This window comes from Phragmites australis, chromosome 6 (assembly GCF_958298935.1).
Source record: "Phragmites australis chromosome 6, lpPhrAust1.1, whole genome shotgun sequence".
In the NCBI taxonomy this organism is placed as follows: Eukaryota; Viridiplantae; Streptophyta; class Magnoliopsida; order Poales; family Poaceae; genus Phragmites; species Phragmites australis.
The window spans coordinates 35,326,319-35,335,090 of record NC_084926.1 but is presented as its reverse complement, the minus strand read 5'-3'; positions in this window follow the sequence as shown (position 1 = coordinate 35,335,090).

Genomic DNA, 8,772 nt, shown 5'->3' with positions numbered 1-8,772 from the left:
AAGCCCGAGCCGGGAAAGTGGTGCGAGATCCTCCAGACTGAGTGGCACGACCTCACAGAGTGCTACTCGGTCAAATGCCTCGTCGAACAGCGCTAGAAGGAGCGCGAAGAGCGTCGCAGGGGCAGCGATGACAGAGCCGCCCCCGAGAACCAAGAGCTCGGGTTCCAGGAGCCCGATCACACCATCGCCTTCATCGACGGGGGCGCGTACACGCCCTCCTCCCGCCGCTGCGTAAAAACCATGCGGTGCGAGGTATGCTCGGCGACCCCGAGCACTGAGGCCGCGAGGCCCCTGAAGTGGTCGGACACCCCGATCACGTTCAGTCTGGCGAACTACCCCGCGAGTACTGCAGGCGTGGGGCGACTATCCCTGGTAGTGTCCCCCACCATCTGCAATGTAAAGGTCATTAGAGTGCTGATCGATGGGGGTGCCGGCCTAAACCTCCTCTCTCAGGAGGCCTTCGAGAAACTGCAGGTGCCCTCCATGCGCCTAAAGCCATCGCTCCCCTTCTACGGAGTGACACCAAGGCACACCCTGCCCCTCGGGCAGGTTGAGTTGCCCGTAACATTCGGGAGCCGGGACAACTTCCGAACAGAGAACGTCATCTTCGATGTCGCGGAGGTCCCTCTCCCCTACAACGCCATACTCGGGCACCCGGCGCTCGCTCGGTTCATGGTGGTCACGCACTATGCCTGCCTCACGGTTAAGATGTCGGGCCCCACAGGCCCCATCTCCGTGCCCGCCGAGACCGGCAGCGCCGTCTCCTGCACTGAGCAGCTCTACTCGACCTTGGTCTCTGCTCGAGCCGAGGTCGAAGGTCACCCAGGGGGCCCGGGACCCTCTTCATCCAAACCCCGACTCGCCGCTGACGCCTCCGTTCCTACGAAGTAGGTCGTGGTGGGCGAAGACTCCTCCCAGGTTGTCCGGATAGGCAGTGACCTGGACGACAAATAGGAAAGCGCGCTCATCGCCTTCCTCCGGGCTAACGTGTAACACCCTGATTTTCAGATTTCTCAAATTTCTAAAATTTTCCAAGATTATTGAATAGATTCACCAGTAGTGTAGGTTTAAAACCTATTTTCTTAATCAATCAATCAATATAGGTTATTATTTTCTGTGCATTGCATGCTGAGTTTTGCTAGGAGTCAGGTAAATGCATTAGAGTTCTTTTTCTTTTCTTTCTCTTTGGTGTTTTGAGTGAAAAAGATTTTGAAAAGGTTTTTACATAACTCAGTAGTGAATAAGTTAAGGATCTTAATGGTTGGAATTCAAAATCTTTGAATTCATCATATATTGAATCCTTTATCATACCGAATCTTTCTACAGGTCAATTCAAATCTTATCCAAATCATTGTTTAAAGTCAATCTCTTCTCTTTCTCAAATTCGACCCAATCCAAATTCAAATTCCTTATCTACTCCTATTCTAGTTCAACCTTATCCTTTGGTTTCTCTCAAATTCACTTCAAGCTCAATTCAAATTCAAATTCTATTCAAATTCTTTGCAAAAGTTTCTTTTCTAAATCCTAGATATACCTAAAGTGTCTTTGGGCTCAATCTTGCTCAAGTCCAAACCCTTAGCCAAGTCTTCTAGATGGCCCAACAAAGGAACCACGAAATCTGCAAATTTTCGCGGAGTTCTGGACAGCCTCATCTTCTCATGACGTTTCGGAGTTCAAAATGATCTCAAATGCAAATCTTGATAAAACCAAAGTTGTAGTTCTGTTCGAGGGCTTTGATTTGAACCTATGGAAGTCCCTTTTTGGATAATGGAGCTGGGAGTTATGGCCCCCGAAAGAAGTGCTACGCAGAGAAGTCCGAGTTCAAATAATTTATTTTGTGGTGCATTTTTGGAAATCAAGATGACGTTTTCAGAAGTTCCAATGACTACCAAATTTGTAGATCTTTTCGAGTAATACAGTTTAGAATCAAGAAAAGTTCAATTTGGAGTCCAGACAAGGGAGATATCATCATCGGAATACAGAGGTGTGAAAAAGGAAACCGTAACCGACTCGAACTCAAATCCGAATCGTGTTCGGTTTGGACTCTATCTCATCCAGCCGCCCCTATCCCTGTATATATGAGTTTCACGCCCTCTCCTACCCCTATTCCATGCCCCCAAGCCCTAGAAGTCGCTGCTTCCCTGTCCGTGCGTCGCCGGAGCGCCGCCGCCGTCGCCCGTGATGCGTTACATCGTCTTCTCCGCGAATCCTCCTTCCTCGACCATCAAAGCAAGGTGAGGACCCCTTCTTCTCCTCCCTTACTACTGTTTTAGCATCATACTAAGTCCCTAGCCAAACTCTAGCCCCAGCCAAAGCCTGATCTACGCCGCCATGGTCGTCACCGTCGCGGACAGCCGCGAGACAGCCGTGCTGTAGCCGATTGGCATCGATGTTCCCGACCTGCCAGAGGTCAAATCACCAAGCCCTTTCACCAGTGCATGTCCCATAATGTTACCCATGCCCTCACCAACTGGTTTGGCCAATAGATTAGCCAAACTACCGCAATCAAGGTCGACATACCTGCTGTCTGGTTTCTGGACGTGTTCTGCGCGCGCACCGGATTTGCATTCGCGTCCCCCGTCAATCCGAAAGCCGTATGGATGCACCAACCGCGTCACGGTGTGTCCCATGGAGTCTTATACATTACCCTAGGAGCCCATCCCTGTTTGTGTAGCGACATGACAAGGACGCCAATGCCAACCACAGCATGTCGCAGTCATCAACCGTTTCATCTGTGCTGATTGTTCTTCCTCTCAGTGGATGATCTACCAAAACCCATGCCATAGCATTGTGTTCCTGGGTTATATGAACATCCTTGTTCAAATGGTTCCTCAAAATTCATAGCCAATCTCTGGGAACACGAGCGTCTTCATTCCGGCATTTGTTTGCGGTCACCACCAAACCTAGAAGCAGTCATCACTGTTTTGCCACTACCTCGAATGACCCCTTCCAAAACCAACCATACCGTTGAGTTAGTCTTTCCGCGTTCTATGCCATGCTTCACTCATTTCACTGAAACACCACTGAAGCCGACATCAATGTCTGTGGCTACAAGCCCGATCGCCATCTCCGATGAAACCCGAACCACCACCGCTACATAGAGTCATCAGTATTACCCTTAACCTAGAAGTGCAACATTCGGCCTTTTTGATCCATCATAGGTGTTCGATACTAGATCTCAGCGTATCCCTTCTTTAATCCAAGATGTTACTTGCATAGCATGTCAAGTGAGCACCACATCATTCTCCTTAGCTTAGCCAGTGAAGTCTAGTCTGCCCCACACTTCTTGAATCTTGCGCAATAATGTTGTCAAGCCTGACATAGTGATTGTGCAATAAAACATTTTCCATAGGAAGATAGTTCCGGAAAAATCAGTATTTCCTTTTTAGTTTAATTCATCTCTCGAAAGTTGTTCTCTTTTCATCTTAACTCCGATTTAGGCGATTTTTGCATCTAAATATTTCTAAAAATCATCTCTATCCAACCATAGTATTTTAAAAGTGTTTTGATGATATTTGGTATGTTGTTCTTAGTATTTGCTTTGTGTTGTTTGTCGGTAGTTCTCGCGATTAGTTGATAACGTTTCGGAGCAGTTCGAGGGACTTCAAGACCAAGATTTCGACAACACTGAGCAGCATTGGGAAAAAGGCAAGTGTCCTTGATCATATTGAACCTATGTTTTTAAATGTTTTATTTTATAAAATTACATGCAGTGTCAATATGATGGGTAGTCACCTATGTTAGGGTTTTCCCTAGATTTTCCCCTATCATCCCTTGGAACCTAGATGGTTTATGGTTAGGTGTCTTTTATGGGTAGATTGCTTAGCCATGCTTTTGGGATGTTGGGAAGTATCATAATCTTGACTAATTAACATATGGAACAATAGTGGTTAATTTGTTAATGGTCTAGAAACATGGAACCTTAGGCCTTGAGCAAAGTGGTTACGATGTTGGTTTAGTGTTTGCTCAAGTAACCTAAGTAAGGACCGGTTCGTGTAGTGACAACCCAAGAAGTAACGTACCAACCACGAGGCTGATATGGGTAAGGCGTGACATACTGATTAGAGTCTATCCAGTGTGTGTTGGGTCAGCACAAAAGGGGGCTTCTGGGTAGGAGCTTAGCTTGTGTAAAGCCTGGCGGTGAAACTTAGTGTGCAGAAACATACTGGATTAGTCTCTGGTTAGTGAAAAGTGTCATACAGTGATTCTTGGCGGCACACCACTGGCGTGTGTTAAGTGTTTCGCGAACACGACAACATGGAATTCACTGACTCATGGGGAAAGCTGGACAACCTCTGCAGAGTGTAAAACTGTTATAACAGCTGTGCTCACGGATATGAGGGACTTGGATCCTCACATGATTAGTGGGTTGTGGTTATGGTTCTGGTACAGGGAGTACTAGATGGTTGTGGTTATGGTTCTGGTACAGGGAGTACTAGATGGTTGTGGTTATGGTTCTGGTACAGGGAGTACTAGATGGTTGTGGTTTTGGTTATAGTACAGGGAGTACTAGACGGTTATGGTATGCAAGGTGGGGAGCCTTGTATGCTGCGTATTGAACTATATGGGGTTACATTCACTTAATAATTTCTTAATGCTTTTGAGTCCAAATGTGTTCTCATTACTCGCATTTACGCAAAAATACTATTTGTTAGCATATTCTTGATATAAGCCTGCATATCATTACTTTCCCCCACTTGCTGAGTACTCTATGTGCTCACACTTGCTATTTTCCCTACACCATACGACATGTATGCTGCTGCTCAGTGAGTGAAGATGTTGAAGGCTATCAAGACGAGGTTGTAATGTTCTAGGCGCGTGTCTCCCGGTCGGTTGCCTGCGGTGTTGTTGGGCACCAGTGCTTCTGTTCCGCTGCAGATATCTTCATAGAAGACAATATATGTCAATTGTTGTAAGAGTTTAACGTTTATTTAATAGAAGTATTGCTTTTGTTACTTCACCTGTGACGTCCTTATGTGTGTTGAACATCCTGAGCACACATAAGCCGCATATGGTTTTGGCCGTTAAAACCGGGTGTGACATAACGTCGACGTGTTTGCATGGCAACCGTCCGATATGCCCGGGATCCCTAGGGAGGTGATCGAGCACCACCTTGTTGTGCGCCCCGACGCACGGCCGGTGAGGCAGAAGGTCCGGCGGCAGGCGCCCGAGCGCCAGGAATTCATCCGAGAGTAAGTCAGCAAGCTCCTTGACGCTGGCTTCATCCGAGAGGTCCTCCACCCAGAATGGCTAGCAAACCCAGTCATCGTCCCAAAGGCCAACGGCAAGCTTCGCATGTGTGTCAACTACACCGACTTAAACAAGGCTTGTCCAAAAGATCCTTTTTCTTTACCCCGCATAGATCAAATTGTAGATGCCACTGCGGGGTGCGATCTTTTATGTTTTTTAGATGCAAATTCGGGTTATCACCAAATCCGTATGGCCAAACAGGACGAGGAAAAAACTTCTTTTACTACCCCAGTGGGGACCTTCTGTTATGTTTCAATGCCTTTCGGTTTGCGCAACGCTGGGTCGTCTTTCCAGCGGGCCGTATGCATTACCCTTGATTCGCAGGTTGGTCGCAACGTCGAGGCTTACATCGACGATCTCGTGGTCAAGTCCCGAGACCGCGTCACCTTGCTGGAAGATTTAGCCGAGACTTTCAACAGTCTCCGCACTACCCACTTGAAGCTCAACCCCGAGAAGTGCGTCTTCGGGGTGCTCGCGGGCAAGCTCCTCAATTTCTTGGTTTCCAACCGAGGAATCGAGGTCAATCCGGAGAAGATCCGGGTCGTCGAGCAGATGCGTCCCTCGGCTCGACTCAAGGAAGTCCAGCGTCTCGCTGGCTGCATGGCGGCCCTGGGGCGCTTTATCTCCAAGCTCGGGGAGCGAGGGCTCACTCTCTTCAAACTCCTGAAGAAGTCCGGTCACTTTGATTGGACACCGGAGGCCGAGCAGGCCTTCCAAGACTTGAAGAAGTACCTTACCTCACCACCCGTACTGGTGGCTCCCTCCGAGGGCGAACCTTTATTGCTCTACGTCTCGACCACTCCTCAGGTCGTGAGCATGGTACTGGTGGTGGAGCGTGATGAGTGCTTAGGGCAAGGTGCTGGGTCCCAGCTCCCGGCCGCCCCCGAGCAGCCTTCAGTCCTCGGGGCTCCTCCCGAGCCAGGAGTCGAGCCCGAGACCACGGCTCCTCCCGACCAGGGAGTCGAGCCCAAGCACTCGGCTCCTCCCGACCAGGGAGTCGAGCCCGAGCACTCGGCCGGCCCCGACCACGGCATCTCAGAGGACTTCGTCAGTGAAGTCCTCTGAGACGCCAAGACGAGGTATCCCCAAGCCCAGAAGATGCTATATGACGTGCTCGTAGCTTCCCGAAAGCTGCGCCACTACTTTCAGGCGCACAAGGTCTCGGTGGTTACTACGTATCTGGGGCCGATCCTCCAGAACAGAAAAGGCACTGGGCGCATCATCAGGTGGGCAGTGGAGCTGGCGGAGTTCGATCTGCACTTCATCAGTTGCCAGGCAATCAAAAGCCAAGTCTTGTCTGACTTTGTGGCGGAGTGGACACCCATCCCCGAGATCGACCATGAAGAAATTTCCGCATACCCCGGGCACGATGCGCCCAGGTACTGGGTCATGCACTTCGACGGCTCTCTCACGCTGAAAGGCGCGGGGACTGGAGTGGTTCTCACCTCCCCAACGGGTGAAGAACTCCGGTACGTCGTGCAGCTGCATTTCCGAGCAACCAACAACATTGCGGATTATGAGGGCCTCATCGCTGGCCTCCAAGCCGCAGTGGGCCTCGGGATTCATCGCCTGCTGGTCAAGGGAGACTCCCAACTGGTGGTCAACCAGGTATCCAAAGAATACCAGTGCACGGATCCTCAGATGGCGGCGTACGTAGCGGAAGTCAGGAGGCTGGAGAGGCACTTCGACGGCCTGGAGCTGCGGTACATATCTCGCCGCGACAACGCTCTGGCCGATGACCTCTCTCGCCTGGCCTCTTCCCGGGCGCTCGTCCTTGCCGGAGCCTTTGAAGAAATGCTCACACGGCCATCCGTCCTGCTTGCCGACCAGGGCGAAGGGGAACCCTCGAGCCGAATTGAGGGAACCCAGGCGGCGCCCTCAGTGGGAATTCGCGTCAGGGTGCCGCCGCCTGGTGAGTGCGCAGCGCTTGCCGGCGGTTCTCAAGATGCCTCATGGATCGACGAGATCCGAGGGTACTTGAAAGAAAATATCCCTCCCGGGGATGATGCCTCTGCCGAGAGGATTGCACGGCATTCCAAACGCTATGCCGTAGTAGATGGGGATCTCTATCGGCGTGGTACGGACGGTGTCCTCCTGAAATGCATCACCCGGGCAGAAGGCAGTGAGCTTCTCACTGAGATCCACGAGGGCGAGTGCGGTGGCCATGCATCGTTCCGCACGCTGGTCGGGAAGGCCTTTCGGCAAGGTTTCTACTGGCCTACAGCTCTCTAGGATGCTTCCAAGTTGGTTCGGCGCTGCAGGGCGTGCCAGTTCCACACAAAGCAGATTCACCAGTCAGCTCAGGTTCTCCATACCATTCCCCTGTCATGGCCCTTCGCGGTCTGAGGGCTGGACATCCTGGGTCCATTCTCCCGAGCAATCGGGGGCTATGAGTACCTCTACGTCGCTATCGACAAGTTCACCAAGTGGCTGGAGGCAGTCCCAGTTATCAAGGTTACCAAGAACACGGCGCTTCAATTCATCCACGGTATCACAAGTCGCTTCAGCGTCCCGAACAGGATCATCACCGTCAATGGCACCCAATTCATAAGTGCCCTGTTCGGGGACTACTGCGAGGACCTCAGCATCAAGCTCTGCTTCGCCTCTGTCGCTCATCCTCGGAGCAATGGGCAGGTCGAGCGTGCAAATGCTGAGATACTGAAGGGGCTCAAAACCCGGACCTACGATGTGCTCGCAAAGCACGGGAAAGGGTGGATCGACGAGCTGCCTGCTGTGTTATGGGCCAACCAGACCATGCCAAACCGTGCCACCGGGGAGACTCCTTTCTTCCTCGTGTACGGCACCGAGGTGGTCCTCCCCTCTAAGCTCACTCTTGGCTCCCCTCGAGTGAATGCCTACTTAGAAGGCGAACAGGAACAGCGAAGACGCGACGACGTCGACTACTTGGAGGATCGTCGGCGCCGAGCCGCCGTCCGAGCAGCCAGATACCAGCAGAGCCTGCGGCGTTACCATCAGCGTCACATCCGGGCCCGATCACTCGAGGTTGGGGATCTAGTTCTCCGACGTGCTCAATCGCGCGAAGGAAAGAATAAACTGTCCCCTATGTGGGAAGGCCCCTTTACCGTGATCGGTGTCCCGCGACAAGGCTCGTTTCGGCTGGCTGCGGAGGATGGGCAGCCGCTCCCAAACGCATGGAATATCGACCATCTGCGCAAATTCTATCCCTAGGCAGACATGTTTGTGCTCGGGCCAACCAGGCCGGGGGTCCCCCCGCCCAAGTTGGCCGGGGGCTGCCACCAACCATGTAAGTTACCACTTCTATACAAAATTGTCAATATACTCTCTTATTTCGAGTTCTTCTATGGAATCCATATGTTTAATCTGTTTGGTGAGATGCTCGATTGTGCGAGAAAAAAACGCTCTGTCATTTTTTCCGTTGATAAAAATGAATCCCGGTCGGTATGCGCGCAGGCGGTTGCTGCTGACTTAAGTCTGTTGTGGTAGGCTGTGGTGTCCGGTTGCATGGCAGTGCCCGCGAGCATCACCGAGCCTCTGGGGTTC